Below are 19,159 nucleotides of genomic sequence, written 5' to 3' on the forward strand. Positions count from 1 at the left end.
AGCACCCAATACAAAAAAGGGCTGGTGAATAGCTCAAGGTGTAGGCCCTGAGTTCAATCCTCAGTACTGCAAAAAAAGAAAAATACATAATTTTAGGTGATGGTAAATGCTGTAAAGGAAATCAACAACATAATCAAATAACACACAACTTGTGTAGACTGTTTCCCAAGGGATTCTTGGTGAACGCCTTTCTAGAAGATGAGTGTTAGACTGCAACCTGAAGAGGGAGAGGGCCTCAGGAAGCACTTACAAGGCCAAAGCCAGAGAGAAGAGAGCACTGGAAGAGGAGGAAGGCAGGGAGATAGAGTTAGAGAAGTATCAGGATTCAGAACTACAGGGCCTGAGAAGTGAGGCAGGAGTCTGTGTTTTGTGCCAAAGGCAGTGAGCAGGTACTGAAAGTTCTAAAGAAAGGAGAGATTACTTGTTTTATGGTTTTCAATGAACATGTCAGCTGTCTTGTGGAGAATGGTTTAGGAAGAGGCAAGAGACAGAGTGATGGCATTAGTTAGAAGGCTGATTTGGATGAGGACGCTGCAAAGTAAGAGTGCTCACAGCAGGTGTCAGTCTGAGACACAAGACAAAGAGGATGGGAAGTAACTTTTTCATGTCATTGTCCTTGAAGCCTATGATTGTTACATGCATGGTGTGCATTTGTTCCTACTTTCAACCTACCATTTCTGTGTGATTAAAAAAATCCTGCATTTATTTCCTGGTGTGCATACTTTATTATGCACAAATATAGATAAGACAGCCACAAAGACCATATTCTTAGAGATGTAAGCATTCAGATATCATCAGATGAATTCCATATTAACTTGTCCACATCCTATTGAATATTAAAGACTGAAATTATATTTCCTTTCAATCTTTATCTTCCAGGTTAAAAATTCTAATATATGTCTAATCTAGCTATCCTTTCATTATCATATGTAAGTCTTCCTACCAATCTTTTTTTCAAGGTTGACTAGTATAGGATTTCAAGGTTGAGATGTAGAATTAGCATCACATCTTAAAAGCCACACATAGATAAAGTTTTGTTTTGTTTCTTTCTCTCTTTTGGTGGTACTGGGGTTTTGAACTCAGCACCTTGCACTTGCTAGGCAAGGGCTCTACCACTGGAGTCATGCCTCCAGCCCTTTTTCATTTATTTTTCAAATAGTGTCTCTCACTTTTGCCTAGGTCTGGCACTTCCACCTCTGCCTCCCTCACAGCTGGGATTACAGATGGGTATGTTCCACCATGCCCAGTTTATTTTTGAGATAAGGTCTTGCTAAAGTTTTGGTCAGGCTGGCCTAAAGCTGACCCTGCTATCTCTTCCTCCCAAATTGCTGGGATTATAGACATGAGGCACTTAGCCTATTTTGTTTCTTTTGGATCCAAATTTTACTGCTTTGTTTTTTCTTTTTTTTTAAATTTATTTATTTAATTGTTGTTTCTTTTCAAATTTTACTTTTTTGTCTTATGTTTTATACTTAAACTAGTCACCAATTTGATTCCCCGTGGTAGAAACCATGGGGAATGAGGTGGTCTACTTGTGTTGTGAGTATATATGCATATATGCTGGCTTTAATTTCCATTGGGTAAATTTCTTAGGTTTCGTATGTCTTGTCAATATTTGTTATCCTGCTAAGACTATGCTTTTCTGGTTGGCTTAGTGGTCCCAATGCTTTCACTAGTGAATTGAGGCCACAATAAGGGACTTCACTAGTTACATACCACTGTGAGCAAAGTTCTAAACCTAGCAACTTATAACAAGAATAAATACCTTTCTCACCATTTTCAATAGTGAGGAAGTAGTTTAGATGGATGATTCTGGCTCAGGATCTCTGATGAAGTTGAAGTCAAGATGTCTGCCAAGGCTATAGTCATCAGAGAATTTTCTTGGAGCTGAAAGCTTTGCTACCTGGATGGCTCATTCACAGGCTCACAAATCAAAGCTAGCTCTTGTTAGGAAGCCTTAGTTTCTTCCTGGGGTTGCTGAGTGTCCTCCTGACATGGCAGCTAGCCTCCCTGAAAGGTTGGAATCCAAGAAAGAGTTGGTTAGATAGCACAATGTCTTTTATGACTTATGTAAGCTCAGAAGTCACATTCCATCATGTCTTCAACATCCCATTGGTTTCACAGGCCAACTCTAGTCAATGTATACCAAGTATGAATAGCAGAAAGTGAGGATCACTGACAACCACCTTTGAGACTACGCACCACAGAAAATAACCCAGAATAGCAAGGGGCAGATTGGGGAAGACTAGCCAGAGAAAGAGGACACACACTGTGGCAAGAAGACCCTCTGTGGCTCTTTTGGGAAGTCCCACTGGTCAAATGCAGTATCTGGAAAGTATAGCAACAAATGCCACTGTTGGAATGGAGAGAGCAAAGTGCTTATGGGTGTGGATCAGGTATCAGAACACATCATGGATTCAAGTAAGAGCAGGAGGAAGTCTAACTCAGATAGTCACTTAGACAGATACAGAAAAAAAATCATTCATTGTTTACTTATTAAGTACATATTAACTGAGCAACTAACCATTGGGTGCTGGGCACTAAGGATACAATGGGAAGATGGACCAGACACCTTGTCACCATGAAACTTAAAATCTAGAAGTTTACTACACTGTACAACGGTGAGTTCTGTGATAGCAGAAGTATCAAATGCTGTCAATTCCACAGGAGGAATATTTGACCAAGCATTGAGAGGGGCCAAGAGAGGAAGTGACATTAGAACCAAAGTTTAAGAGGGAGTTAAAACATCGGGAAGTAGAGAATGTTCCAAATCAAGAGAATAACACGTGGAACAAGAATATCCCTAAACCAAGAAAGAGTAAGTCCCCTGTGTAGCAACTGAAAGCTTGTCTGGAGCCAAGCATGCAATATTGAGGAAAATGAGAAGTGAGCACAGAGTGCTAATCCAGTGACAGAATTTCAGATGGAATCTAGTGGCAGAACACAATACTGGAAGAGCAAGTTCAAGGGGAGGAAAGGCAAAGCTCAGCCCTGGAGGCACAGGGATTCTTGGGAATTCTCCATACAGGAGCTGTGCGGTGGAGACAGACATCTGGTAGGATGAGGCAACATCTAAGATGAGAAGCTCTCTGTGATATCAGAAATGGTCACTCACATGATGATTCTGGGACAGAGAGGGCTGGAGTGTGCTGGAGAGGAAACCCTGTGACACTGCATGAATTGTAATTAGAAAGGATGAGCCAGTGGATGTACACTGGCACTTTGAGACGAGAGTGTCAGAAGAATAATATAGAAAATGGAGCTACAGGGCAGGTAAGGTTTAGAGACAGACGTTCTAACTCTAGACAGAGGTCCTGGGTTTCTTGCCAGAGAGAAGCTCCTAAGAAAGATGCCCCATACCAGACAAAACAAACAAAGGCAATCAGCCCATTAGAAATGGATGTCTCAGAAACAAAGAAGAAGTGTATTTATGAGCCTTGGAATCCAAGGTAGAGACCTAGGATAGTCAGAGTAGAGGACTAGTTGCCTCAGTTGAGTCCAAAGTCTCCAGGATTTGCCTTGGAGACCATGGACTGAGCCTTCAAAGGGAGCTTATCAGTGGGCCCTTGGGATGGGAGAAAATATGCAGGACCAGGGATCTGATCACTCCTGAGTCTTGGCCAATTTGAGGCTGGGCATTATTTCATATGGTAGTTCTTAAACTTTAGTATACATTAGAATAATGTGGCAGCCTTGCTAAAATTCCTGTTTCTAGGGACCACCTCCATGTCCTCTGGTTCTTTAAGTCAGACATGGGGCTCAGGAGTCTATATTTTAAGAAGGCTTGCGGCTCGGTGTGGTGGCTCACGGCTGTAATTCCAGCTACTTGGGAGGCAAAGGTAAAAAGATTATAGTCTGAGGCTGGCCCAGGCGAGACTCTACCTGAAAAATAAATTTAAAAAGAAAATGAGGGCAAGAGGTATGGCTCAAGAGGTAGAGAATCTGCCTCACAATTGTGATGCCCTAAGTTCAAACCAGTACCATCAAAAACTAAAACATAAAAAAAAAATAGAAAGAAAAGAAAGTAAGAAAGAATGACAGGAGGTATGGTTTAAGTTGTAGAACATTTGCCTAGCAAGCACAAGACCCTGATTTCAATCCCCAGTACCACAAAGAAGAAGAAGAAGAAGAAGAAGGAGGAGGAGGAGGAGGAGGAGGAGGAGGAGGAGGAGGAGAAGGAAGAGAAAGAATGAAGAAGAAAAAAGAAAAGAGATGAGAAGAAAAGAAGAAAGAAAGGAGAAGGAGGAGAAGAATATTGTGGGTAAATTTGAGGCCAAGTAATTGGCACATCACCTTTGAAAACTCCTGTCAGGAATCTAAAACTTAGTGCAGTAGACAGGAGGGTGGGCTCTGCATCCAGGTTGTCATTTCCCAGTCTCCAAGAAGGCCAGTCTATAACTCAGTTTTCTCAGCTGTCAGAGGGGATCAACCTACCTGACAGGGTTGTGGTGATGGTTAGGCAAATTAATAAATATGACCTATAATTCATGGCACAGTTTGAGCATCGGTTAGTATTAGCCATTATCAACAACAATGAACATCAGTGTTATTGTTCGTAGTAATGTTTGACAAAATTTACGTGTGAAATTCCAAACCTTGTGGATTTTTGCAGTGCTCTAGATATATGGTACAACAACAACAACAACAAAAACAGTTATGTAAACATACATTTCTATCTCATATAACTTTCAAATACTTCATTACTAGTCTCTGCTTATCCTGAATCTCTTAAATTCACTGCAATTATTTGAAAATGGGATGAAGTTGGACACAATATGAGAAATGTTGACCCAACTGTGACAAAGATGACTGTCATCTGTGTTACATGCCTATCAGCACTTGGAAGATGGTGTATATTATGGCCACATATTGGGCCCCTCCCAACCACCCATCAAACCAGTCACCTGGCAATACCCAAGTTCTCACAGCAAACACTCTGAACTGGGTGCTTAGGTTAGTAGACACAGTGACAAGCATAGCCTCTAACTTGCAAGTTCCCTTGTCTTAAATGAAGAAGATTGTAGCAGCTTACACTTAGATAATTCTCAGCCAATTTCTCTGTAAGAATATAAGGCAGGGAATACTATGTCCCTTTTTATGAATAAGGAAGTTGAATCTCAAAAATGTCATATGACTTAAAAAAAAGATAAGATTCAAACTCAAGTCTTCAAAAGTTTTAACCTTTTTTTTTACCATACTACTCTTTGTATACAATAAAAGGAGGGATTATTTTAATAAAACTCTAGCTAGAAATTGGAGGAGAGAGAGAAAATAAGAAAAAGAAGAAGATGAAGAAGAAGAAGAAAAGGAGGAGGAAAAGGAGGGGGAAGGAAAAAGCAATATACTAATTAGGTACATGAAGAGTAAGCTAGTGGCATCCAAGTCTATCAGTTTAGGTCACCTCATTTGGGGGATATTTGAATGACACAATTAAGACAATAGCCTACGTATATAAAATGGTTATGAGCTATATGGATACACACATGTAAACTTTATGGCAGATGTTGACATGAACACAGAACATGATATAAATGGGCTATTTGATGGTTATTAAGAAACACAGTAAATGATATTTTCAAACCTGTTTTTGAGAATATGTAAAAGATCCCTATTAGTAATATTTATTAAGCATCTACTCTGTTCTAGGAATTTTAAAGAGATGATTTCATGTAACCCTGAAAACAACAAGGAGAAGTTGGAATTGGCTTCCACATTCACAGAAAAGTAATTGAAACTTAGGATAGATGGTCCAGTGGCGCAGGACTTATAAGTGATGGAGCCTTGCTATTTGAAGTCAGGTCTGTCCGAGCCCAGTTCACATGCTCTTATTCTGGTACTAGGTGCCACAAGTTAATGGATCCCAAAGAATTCTTACTTCTTTTTTGCTTGATTCCTTAAAACTAAGTCTGCTAAAACCTATTCTCATTGTTTGAGATTTCTCCCAAATCTGCTTCTCCTTATGTGTTTCCTCTTCCTGTGACTCCCCAGGCAATCATCCCATCAGCCAGATTTGGCTCCTTTCTTCCATTCATCCTCCCTATCCAATCTGTTTGCAAATCTGTAATTCTAATTCTGTCTTCATTTTCATGCCATTCCCCAGCTCTAAGCCCAAAGGAACTACCTACTGCAATGCCTTACTTCTTCCAGCTTGCTGGGTTGAAATAATCTCTAAAATGGTCTACAATGTTCCACACCTGCTGGCATTTACACCCTGTGGAATTCCCTCCTTTTGAGTATGAATGGGTCATACAGACTCACATCAAATGAGTAAAACAAAACACACGTGATGGGATGTCATTTCCAAGCTGAGGTCACATAAGATTCTGGTTTCTTTCTTTCTTCCTTTCATTGCTTTCTCACTGGTGCTGATGGAGGTTGATGTCATGGTATAAACTGTGTGATGGATAGATTTATGTGTCAAGGAACTGAGGAACACCTTCAGCAAATGGCCACTGAGGAGTTCAGCCTTCCATTCCAATTCGTTTACCCTTGAATAGCTAAATCCCACCAATAACTACGCCCAGATTCCCAACCTACAGAAACTGTGAGATAACGAACACTTAAAGCTGATTTAAGCCATTTAAAGCTGGTTAAGTTGTGAGACACAATAATACAGCAATAGATAACTACATATATTTTCTCATACCTAAGAACTGTGAAGTTTTCTCCTGCCAAATTAAGCTTCCAGAAATATAGTTCTGTGTATATCATTCCCATTATCAAAAACTTTTAATGACTCCTCATTTACTTTTAGAAAACATCTAAGTTCTCAGTGTGGCAGTGATGACACTTTATCACCAAGTTCCATCATATTAGTTCATAATTAAGGATTATTTGATAGTTAAATGTAGTGGTGTGTAATTCAGGTTTCAACAGAGGCCACTCTATTCCTTAGGGATAAATGAAATTATCCCTAACCACTGATACACATTTTATGGAAAATCCAACACCCTCTCAAAGATTTCTATCAATTTCTGGTGGATTGAAGTTCTCAGACTCACATCTGGCCTTATTTTACATTTTTAATTTAACACATAGTTTATCTCTGTATCCCACATATATTACCATTCTACATAACAACTCAGTCCCTTTTCTTCACACACTCAGCCCACATACATGCATTATACAAGACTGTTGTGTGAAGCAGATTTTACTAATTTGAGGATTTTCCTTACAGTTCAAATAACTTAAATTGGCTATTAGACATCACTATTAAAAGATTTTTGAAAGGTGAAACAATAGTAATGTATATTAATTTTGGTTGGTGTTTCCATAAACACTGCAAAGATACCACAGAAATTAAGTAAGAAATTTTCTTTGGGGGAGTAGAATAAACTAAAATGTTGGACTAAGACATTATATTCATTATATTCCTCTATATTATTTTGATTTAGGTACCATGCAAATGTATTTTTTCAGAACATTAAAAATTCAGAAATTAAAAATCACTCAACCCCCTCCATTAGGAATTTGTTACTGGCTACGCCACGTGGATGGACTCTGAATTCCTTCTCCACTCCCTTCCTATTTCTCTTCCCTACATACTTTCTATAGAGTTGAGTTCTTTTGGGTTCCAATCCTGATTTTTCCCATTTCCAATTCAAATAAATTCTCATTTGTCCTGCCTTTTAAGTTTAGCTCTAGGCCCATCTTTGAATATTAAATTCAAAAACATGCTTATATGAACAAAGCATAAGAGAAAGCTGAAAGTGATACTTTTAATTACATTAATCCTTCTCCATTCTCCCACCCCCAAGATACAGAATAAGAGGGGCCTTGTGTGATATCTTAGAGAAGTTGGTAGAGAGAAAACCAGTAGGTGAAGTAAAAGAATATCAAAAGCAAATTATGCTCAGTAAACTACTTTGCTTGGGCCCAATCTCATGTATTCTCTAGCTTTCTCCTGAGATCTTTGTTGAGAAAAAAATTAAAATTAAGTTGTCTCTAATGAAACAAATGATTTAAGTGATTTCAATTCTATAGTATAATTTTAAAACAACATCAGTTTTTTTTTAATTGAGCAGTAGTTTGAATTGGAATGTTATCCAGTATGCAAATGGTTAATAAACCTATGAAAAAGTTCACAATTTCATTATTCATCAGAGAAATTCAAATTAAAATAAAGGGACACCTTGCCCACTTAAACTAATGACTAAACTGTAATAGTTAGATAATATCAAGTGTTGACAAGGTGGAAGAGAATGACAGGTGAGAGTGGAAATTGGTACAACCACCTCAGAAAACTGATGGTATTTATTAAAGCTGAGTCTCTGCATCACAAGAATGTCCTTGGACTCAACTCTGTCACTCCACACAGGTATGTGCACATATGTCCCAAAGTCTAGAAGTTTGTCAAAATATCCATCAGTAGTAGAATGCATAAATAAAATGCAGGTTTATGCAATGTACTATTATACAGCAACAAGAATTACAAATTACAAATAAACATAATATTAAGTGGAAGAATCCATACATGAAAGAGTACATATTCAATGATTCCATTCCATAAAGTTGAAAACTAGCAAAACTTACATAAGATTTGAGATGTGAAGATAGTAGTTAAATTTCAGGAATGGTTGATGATGGGAGGAGAAGTAAAAGGAGACTTTGGGGTTCCTGGCCATGGTCAATTTCATGTTCTTATTCTGGGTGCTGGTTTCATGGTGGTGTTCACACTATGAAGATTCAACAAACTATGCACTAAACTTTATAGACTTTTTCTTTAGGTTATTTTACAAATAGTAAATTGTACTCCAATAAAAAGTTTTCTAAGAACTTGGTTTTGGCATTTGCCATAATTTGAATGTTTGTAACCAAGAATCATGCCAAGACTCATTCCCCATTGTGGTGATATTCAGAGATTGGGCTTTGGGGGAAATGATTAAGTCATAAAGGTTCTGCCTTCATGAATGGGATTTTAAAAGTCTTGAAAACTGCTGCTCCTTCCATGTGAGGACACAGCATTCTTCATCCTCTCACCCTCTATCCCCCCGCCTTTTTTAACCCTTGCTGTGACACAGCAAGAAGTTGTCACCCTGGAAGTTTACTCTCTAGTAACCCTCACCAGACACAGAAGTTTCCAGTGCCTTGATCTTGAATTTCTCACCCTCCAGAACTGGGAAAATAAGTTTTGTGGCTTACAAATTACCTAGCCTCCAGTATTTTGTTAGAGTAGCACAAAGGGACTAAGTATGTCATTCATCCACCCCAAATGTAAATTGCATGACAACAGAAGTTTTTGTCTATTTTGTGCATAAATATTTACTGAAGAAATTAAACTTAGTTATTGATACCTAGGGATAACCAGTGGCTTTCTTTGGGTATTTAGGGTGGAGTCTTGTCTAGAGAGCTACAATTTGAAGTATCTAAGAACTTAAAAATCACTTGAACACAGTAATGAGCTTTTCAAAATACATGGAATATTCTGAGAGACAGAATACATACATTTAAAAGTGTATGGTCATGAAATTGATTCAATTCCAGCTCTGTGGCTCATTACCTGTGTGACTTTGAGCCAGTTGTTTAACTTCTACCTGCTTCACTGTCTCCATGAGTGAAATGGAAGTAATAGTACTAGCTACTCCATGAGTTCATGGGAAAGTAAAGGAGAGTATGTTTGTTAGTCATTTAGTACACTACTCTACACGTACCAAGAGTGTTCCAGAGTATCTTCTATTATTGTTTCAAGTAAACTAATTTACTTATAATTTCTATGACAGAGTGATGACATATTTTAACTTTGTCTTATGTTCAGTTTCACTATTATTTGAGATAGTCAAGACTCTCAATCCCTCTGATTACTTTTATTCTGTTCCTTAACCAGCTTTCTGACCTCCGATTGGCCACTCCACCTCATGCAGAACTCATTTGCCTCTGATATCAATTGTGGAAACTGTAACAATCCCAGACTGAAGATCCTGACAAAAGTGACAATCTATATACCCATGTTTGGGCCTGTATACTTCCTAACTGCATCCCACCCCACCTCCCACATCTTGTCACACCTTGCATATGTTAATCAAAAAGGATAGCCCAGGGTTCCAAGTGCTTTCTCTTGCCTACATGTCTCTGCTTTCTTGATAGCAGGTCTATGCCTATTTGGATACCACTTTCCTTGAATAAACTCTCCTTGATTTCACCATGCTTGATATTATCTCTCCTCTAATAAACTGTCTCTCCTACAATACTCTGTATGTCTCTTGGGGCAACTGTCATGCTGTACTTTGCACTTTAGTTGTATATTGATAGTTTTTCTCTTATTCCAGACTCTAAGCTCTTCTGAGAGAAATGTACTTTTGTTACCTCAATGTACTTTGCTCATCCAAGATATTTTTTTTTTTGTGGTACCGGGAATTGAACTCAGGGTCTCATGAATGCGAGACAAGCACTAAACCACTGAGCTATATCCTCAGCCCTCATCCAATATATTTAATTCATTCACCTAAGAATGCTACTATAATCTAACCACTCCTTACACCCCAAAAGAAACCTAATAAAGGAATTTTCTTAAAACATCAGAATAAATGACTGAATACCATCATTATTTTATAGCTCACTGTGTCCCTCCATCAATGCTTGACATGACACCACTAAATTGGTTGTGGCTGGGACTCAGATCTAGAGAGAATGGTCATAAAATCCATCTGAAAAACTGTGTGCTGGTTTCTGAACCTGAACTGCACACTCGTCTTAAGTAGGGCAGCAGAGATGTGGCAGAAGCATTGATTCTATTTTCTCATGTTGGTACTCATTCCCTCTCTGGCCTCCTGGGTGTAACAAATGCAAAAGAAAGACTTTGCACAGTTATAGCTAAGCCAGAAGAACCATCCCCAGAGAGGGCTCAGTTAACCTTCATTAGTTGCTAACTATCTTTTTCAGGTTGTTTCTAAATTAAGTTCTGTGGACTAGTGACTAGTGGCTTTCAATCTTTCCATGCATGAAACAGACTGTTCTTGGTCCTGTGAGTAATCCCTAAGGAAGCCACAGCCGTGATGATCTTTGTGGGGGTGAGAGCTAATCTCAACACTGAGGGGGGTTTCAGGATAATGGATTTTTTTAATGTCATTTTCAGTTAGGGGTATAATATAATGGTGTAAGATACTGGCCAATTAAAATGTAGGTATCTTCCAAACAAGAGCCTTTACAAAATTCTTTATAAAGAAAAGACAGGTTTTTGTCAGTGAAAAAATCATGACAGTTAGCAATCAGTCATGAAGACAGGGGGCTAAACTGAGAACCTCCTCTCTGGCTTCTCTCAGATTTCACTGTCAGGAAAAGCAAATGTCAGACCTCTGGCTCCAGGTGGGGTTTCTTTAATTCACAGTAGAAGTTTATCTTTCTGGGAATCACAGTGACAATGTCAAAGGTGGTGAAGGCTATGTAGTCAGACATGTTTTGCTGAATTTGTTAGAAGATACCTGAGGGTTAAGATCAGCCTTCCTGGAGAGCAGTCTGAAAATATGTATTAAAAGTGTTAAAATGTGCTTGTCCTTTCAGCAAGAAATTGCAATCAAGAAACTGAACAGTTATGGACTTGTTCCAAATATATATTTATAAGAATATTTGTATCTGAGCCAATTGTAACAATAAAAAGTTAGAATAAAAACATAAATGCCCAACAACAGAAAACTGGTTAATCACTATGGCAGAGTCACAGACTTGAATATGATTCAGCTCTTTAGAATCATATAACTGAAAATGCATCTACCAAAATAAGATATCCATGACACATACTTACCTTAAAAACATATGTTATACCACATTCAAAAAAGAGTCTAAGCAGCTAAAATATCTTGGACATTTACTACAAGTTAGGACTAAGCATTTCATTATAAACAGTTCATTGAAGTAGGTATTACTATTGCCTTCATTTTACAAAAGAGATGTCCTCAAGGTACCATGACCATTCAGTGTCAGAGTCTCAGAAAAGAAAGGATCTGAAGATCTATTACAAGATGTTAAAACTGTTATTTGTGATTGCATGGGATTGTGGATATTGTTGCTTTCTTCTTGTTGTGAACTGTGTCTCATGTGACTCCATGACTGGTGTCATTAGATTTCCACAGGTTCTGCTGCCATTGCTGCTCTCAGCAGCTCCATGGGCAGATAAATACTAAGGTGTGGTGAGTCTTAACCTAAATTTTTGGATAAAGTCTTCCACTGCTATTAAACCTGTGGCCTTTGAGCATCAAGTCCCCTGTCTTGAAAGGTCTACTTTTACCAAATCCAGACTCTACAGACCAATGGTACTCTAAGAACCACAGTTCTCCCCAGACTCAGCTCCTGGGCATGTCTGCATTCCATGAATGATCCAGGTGAGCTGAGATTTGGCCTCCTTCACTTACTCCTGCTGGACCCTTTGCAACATCTCTCTGAATGTTGTTGGAAGTGACTGTAAATCTGGTGTCTCTTAGAACTTTGGAGCCTTCCTCCAGTACCCCTACAGGGTAGGTTTCTCTGAAGCCTCTTCTTCCACCACCTGAAGTCTCATGGGTCATCCTCCCTTCTGCTTTCTGTCAGATCAGGCCTTTCCTGAAGTAAGTCTTTATGAACAAGTTCACCTGGCCTAGTTCTTCATATCCTAAAGATGAAGAGAAAGAAATTTTAAAATGTTACTTCCACAAAATGCCTGGCTTTCAAAACCATCATCGAAAAATTCTACTTTGGGTGCCAGAGGGGGAATGTTAACTATTTCTCTTGATATTTCTTCTGCAGCCATCCAAAACCTTCCCCAAGTGAATTAGTCAGAGATATCAAGTAGATGCCCTTGAAAGACACAGAGGACGTCAGTGCAAGGACATTCAAAACACAGTATTTGTATTTTGCTATCACATTGCAATAGAAAATATTGAAATTTGGCATAAAGATTGTGTGATTAGGAGATAGGACCAACTCTGAGTGCTTTGAGTGTTATAGAAAGATCTCAATCAGGGAGTGCTTTGGAAAAATATTTTGTCTTTCCATAAAGCCCTGGGGAAAACATTCTGAGAACATTCTCTGAGAATACTGGGTAGTAGTATACACTGAATGTGAGTTGGAACAGAAAGGCTAATTTGGAAAAGCTGTACAATAGTATTACACAAATAGGATATAGAAAGAAAAGTGAATGAATCAGCACAGATGAAAGAAATGGTGGTGGAGAATCACATGCAACCACTTGCAGCTGAAGTTGTCAAGTAGGAGTTGGAGCTTCCAGGTCAAATAGAACACAGATTAAATTCCAGCTTTGCTCATTACTGTCAATCGTACCACTCTTGCTCACCATCAGTTTATCAAAAGACAGAGACAAGCATGTGTTCTCTCATATGTGGAACATAGACCTAATACAAACACAAGCAATACTATAAGAAACAGATCACACTAAGGGGAGGTCACATACAAGAGAGGGACAGCAAAAGAAGGAAGTTAAGAAAGTGAATACAGTTGACATATTCTCAATACAGGAATGAATATAGAAAATTTAAACCTGTCAAAAATCACCATAAGAAGGAGACTAAGGTAAAAAGAAGAAAAATAGTAATGTACCAAATAAATACATGTAAATGTCAAAAGGAAACTCCCTGTGTAGCTATCTTAAATAAACAAAAATGTCATTTTTTTCCTTTACAAAATTGGAGAACAGGAGGGCAGAACAGGTCCTGTCAGAGGGGTTGGTACCAGTGGGAGTGGGGAGGAAGTAGGGAGAGAGTGTGTGAGGGTGAATATAGTGCAGATATTGTGTACACATGTATGTAAATGGAAAAATGAGACCTATTGAAACTATTCCAGGGATGGGGAGAGAAGGATAAAGGAGAATGATGGAGGGGGTGAATTCAAGTGTGATATATTTGATAAATTATTAGAACTTTTGTAAATGTCACAATGTAACTCCTACCCAGCACAACAATAAAAATTTTTTAAATAGGTTAACTAATTTAAAAAAGACAGAGGCAATAACCCCTAACTCAGTGAGTTACACAGAGAATAAAAATCAGATGATAGGAAATGAGAGTGTATAATTTAGGTCAATTCTTCATAGCATGTGTAGCCTGTAATAAATGCTCAGAAAATAAACAACACACATCAGCATCAGAATCTTCATGAGAAGCAGAGAATATATAAAGTGCAGCTGGAAAAAGCTCATGGTTAAGGTCTGGAGAAAGCCATTAGCGGTCATCACAAGAAGAAAATAGGGGCTACAGTAGATGCTTAAAGAACTCCACATGAAGAAAGTAAAATTGAGGATATATTTGGGTTCCATTTGAGTATACAAACAGGTGTGTGAAGTAAGACATCATGTATCTGAGTTTAGAAAGGTTACCTTGCTTCCTCTGATAACACAACCCTGCAACAAGAGGGAGATAGGGGGAGGGAGAAGAAAAGAAAAACATAGAATTCACTGTAGCTGGATTTTACATTGTTTATGATAAAAGCCATGAAATCCTATGCACATCTTCCTCACACAATGGCCAGGACATAAGGCCCTCTGTGAATATAGGACCTGTTACAGACTCAGTGTTCTCATGTATCTCCTGCACAAGGGCTCATTGCCTTCTTCTTGGTTCTCATTTTCCCCTCTCCCAGTGGGGAGAGAGTTTTCACAACTAGAAAACCTTTACCGATTGCTACATGCATGGTGAAGTCCTAAGGAAAAGGCTCCTGGATCACTGATTAGAAAGATGGCTTAGCAGTTGTGATTGACGTTTCATGGAAAGAGGAGGAAGCCACAGGAAGGCTTCCTCTGAGATACCCTTCCATTGGGCTCAATACTGAGCAGAAGTGCTCAATATTCAAGCCTCTTTAAGCCCACTCTTTTTTTGTTGTTTTACTGCAGTTTGGGGGATATGTGGAGCCATAACCTGTTTCTACCCTGCAGTGTGGCAGACCCTGGACCCTAAGATGAATGTGTGACGACTTGCCACCATCCTCTACGTGACCAATTAGCAAACATTGGTGGCCAGCTGACTGGTTGTGCGTCTCTCCAGTATGATTTTTTTGAGGTTTTTTTTTTTTTTATTCAGAAGTATAACTGGATAATTACATTTATTACAAACATTCTTATGGAATACTTTTAAAAAAATATGACCAATTTATTTGCAAATTGCAGACATATACCTCAACTATGATGACCTAATTTTTGGTGGATAATGTACACGATTAGGCAGAAATAGGTTTATTCACACTGGCAAGTTAACTATTAAATGCTCAGTCAAAACTGTTTGAGGCCCCCACTTCTTGATCAATTTCCGTTCCCACTTCATCTTCTGCCATCTTGTCAACTTCCTGACCAACTCCCCTGTCAACTCTGCCTACCTGACGACCAACCATCAGATCTACCACCTGACTGACCTGACCAGCTGGACCTGCCACTTGACCAGGTTTAGAAGATGTATTTCCATCATAATATTCTTCAATTCCAGGTAATATGGCTGACACTGATAGTATTCAGTCTGAATCATGACACTCTGCCTATAACCTTTCTGACTCCATTGTAGGCACACCAAAGCAAACACCTATATTTCCTTTTAGGAGGCACATTCTGGTAATTTGGGACACAGCATTACTACTCAAATTTCTGTTAAGCTCTTTCCAAGCTCAAATAACATCCTATATTTCTTCTGGGCTTTTCAGAGTCATAGTCACAAACCTTTTATCAGAGATGATCAGAGATCGTGGTTCAAAGCTTGATACACCTGAAATATGAGCTAATGCTACAGCCAATGCATCCACTGCCCCTTTCTCTTCTATCAGTCTGTGAACTGATGGTCGGAAAAAATCAACAGCAGCATAAGAAACAGAATCCAGAGACCTGAAAGAATCTATGCTTTCAGATTTAACTAATTCCATTGTAGAAGGAATAACTACACATTTAAAAGTAATTCCTACTTTTTGTTCTACATATTTTAGTTGACTTCTTTCTCTTGGTTGATAAAAACATACACAAATCCCTGTCCAACCAGCTCTTCCCGTGCATCCAAAGTGATGGATATAGGACTCAACGTCCTGTGACAGAGAACATTGAAACACCAAAGGTCAACCTCAGGAATGTCCAAACCACAGGCAGCTGCATTGGTTGCAAACAAAACTTTGAAGCCACCTTCTCTGAAGTCTTTCAGTGTAATTTCTCTTTGTGATGGTGCAATGTCCCCATGTAAAACATTGGACGTTCTGTTTTATTGTCAGGGTTCATAGCCATTTCAGTTACATTCTTGTTGGTCTCACAGAAGATAAATAGCCCTCCCTTCAAACCCACTGTAGACTTGAAGTACATTGCCAATAACTGCTGGCCTCTGAGACCAATGGCACTGGACTGCCTTTTGAGTCACTTTTCCAAGAAGGTCAACCTGTTCATATCTGGATCTCATGTATTTTTTTTCAACTTTTTTAAAAAGTTGCAGAGAAAAGTAAAGTCTAAGGATGGTCTTCAGAATCAGTTTTATGGGGTTAGTGAATAATATCTTCAATCTGAGCAGCAAAGCTTAGATCTAATATTTGATCCACTTCATCAAGTACAACATGATGCAGTTTAGAAAGATTCAAATGGCTGCTTTGCAGATGGTCTTTGATATGATCAGAGGTCCCAATCAAGATGTCAATACCATTTCAAATATGATTAATTTTGCTTTGATATGGTGTCCCACCACAAAAACACACCATGCTGAGTTTTCTAGTTATATCTTTGAAATATTTGACTACTTGGTTTGCCAGTTCCCTTGTTGGAGCCAAAACAAGTACCTTTGGTAAGCAGCTCTTTTTAAAAAATTGTTTCTTGATATCTTTTTAGCCTTTCAATCAAGGGTATGGCAAAAGAGACTGTCTTTCCTGCTCTTGTTTGTGCTTGAGCAATTAAATCTTTTCCTTCATATATGGAACCAAAAGTTTTAACTTGAATAAGAAAGAAATATGTTACCCTTTGACCTTTTAGAAGCTTTATAGTCTCTTCAGAAATAGAGAAATTAGAGAAGATGCCTTCTTTCTGTTCATGCGTTAAGGTCTTCTCTAGTTTATTTTCACTTGATTTATGAGAGCTTTCTAAGGAAGACACTCGCCTTGGCTTTTTCTTTCATATTCATTAATATCTCCACTTGGCAGGTCTTTTCTTTTTTTTGTTATTATTATTCATATGTGCATACAAGGCTTGGGTCATTTCTCCCCCCTGCCCCCACCCCCTCCCTTACCACCCACTCCGCCCCCTCCCTCTCCCCCATCCCCTCAATACCCAGCAGAAACTATTTTGCCCTTATTTCTAATTTTGTTGTAGAGAGAGTATAAGCAATAATAGGAAGGAACAAGGGTTTTTGCTGGTTGAGATAAGGATAGCCATACAGGGAGTTGACTCACATTGATTTCCTGTGCGTGGGTGTTACCTTCTAGGTTAATTCTTTTTGATCTAACCTTTTCTCTAGTTCCTGGTCCCCTTTTCCTATTGGCCTCAGTTGCTTTTAAGGTATCTGCTTTAGTTTCTCTGCGTTAAGGGCAACAAACACTAACTAATTTTTTTACTTTTGAGATGTGGAGAATTCATCTGAAAGTCTATTACATCCTTCTTCAGTGTCTCCATTTAGCTTCTCTTTCATTTCAGCTTTTTGGGGCTTGGGATCATCCAGATCATCTATACCACCATTTTCTCTTGTTTCTGTCTTCTCATCTGATTCATAATGACGCCATGATTTCCTTCTGTCACTCCAGCATTGTGTAATGTGTTTTCAGCTTATCTTGTGTAAATCTTCATAACCCTGTAATCCCTTATCCAAAATTCTGATATCCATGAAGCTCTTTTGCCACTCCTTCTTCCTGCTCTCCAACTCTTCTAAGGGTGTTTCCAGCTCCATAATGACCCCAGAGGAGTTTCCCAGGCATTACTGGTTGTTACCACCATCCTCTGGGCCTGGTGGCCAAGACCACCTACAAGCACTGAGAGCATAAAAGGAAGCCGGGGCAAAATGGCTGCTCGGCCAGGGCAGTATGTTAATTCCTTCTCCACCATTACGACTGAGAACTATTTTTATCTAAACTAGTATTGCCATTTGCCTATAGTTGTCTTTTGATTTGGTGGTGGGGGCTGAAATAGCTTAGCTTCATCTATGCAGATCTCTATGTAAAAGAGGGGATTTGGGAGAAAAGCAATTATGCACATCTGAAAATCTGGAAATGGAAGTTTTAATTGCTTCTGCTATAAAATGCTTTTCTCCCATGAAACAACTCCAGAAATTCTTTACTCTAAACATTGGTTCTGATTTAAGTATTATGGCTAATAGTATAAGCCTTGGGCTTAATCTTTCCTTCAATTGTCAAAGGTAAGTGTTTATTTAAGTAGTGTTTTATATTTACCAGTAGTTAAATTTGTTAGCAAATCATATTTACTAGCAGGTAAAAACATGGGCCTGACCAGGCACAGTAGCTGGTGACTGTAATCCCAGCAAGGTGAGAGATAGAAGTGGAAAAATCAAAGTCCCAGCCTGGCCCTAAGCAAAAAGCACAAGACCCTATCTGAAAAATAAAGCAAAAAGGAATGGAGACATGGCTCAAGAAAGCGCAAGCCCCTGAATTCAAACACCAGTACTGCAAAAAACAAAAATACAGTCCAGGCTCAGATCCCCCAAAGAGTTCTGAAATGCCAGCACAAATATGAGATCCAGTCAGTTAATTTGTTAGCGATCACTGTTTGCATGACTTGATAGTTTAAATCTACTCCACTCTGTTTAGTTTAGCAACCTGAATGTGCACTGCCAAGCAGAGGTGAAACAAAGATGGTTTCCAACACCTGAAAGTCTGCTAGGGATGACTGGGCCTCAAGCAGATCATTTGACAATAATCACCCAGTTGGCTGAGTGGGTTAAGTGATAAGAGTGCCTTCCTAGCAAGCATGAAGTCCCGGGTTCAATCCCCAGTGCTGGCAAAAAAAAAAGAAGAAGAAGAAAATAACTACCCGATGCCCAGGTGCTATCTACAGCTGTCCTTGGCAGTGGTGGCTGTGGGATGGAGAAGACAGAACATTTAACCAGTATGTGATTTGGAGAAGATCAGGAGAAATGTCCACCAGAACTCAGAAAAGAAAGTTGCGTAGAAATTGATTAGGCCAAAGAAGAATCTGGGGTCCTGCATTCCAGCAAAGATACTTGCTCTCACATATGAAGGGTAAGTTAAGGAATGACAGGGGGTGAGGCCAGAGAAGATTTTA

At 38.9% G+C, this 19,159-nt stretch overlaps 1 pseudogene; it reads right to left on the reverse strand.

Annotated features, from left to right (window-relative positions):
* Nucleotides 1-15,187: 15,187 nt before the first annotated feature.
* LOC109697421 (ATP-dependent RNA helicase DDX50-like) lies at nucleotides 15,188-17,838 on the reverse strand (annotated as a pseudogene).
* Between the last annotated feature and the right edge of the window lie 1,321 nt (nucleotides 17,839-19,159).

The sequence above is a fragment of the Castor canadensis genome, chromosome 9, assembly GCF_047511655.1.
Source record: "Castor canadensis chromosome 9, mCasCan1.hap1v2, whole genome shotgun sequence".
Lineage (NCBI taxonomy): Eukaryota > Metazoa > Chordata > Mammalia > Rodentia > Castoridae > Castor > Castor canadensis.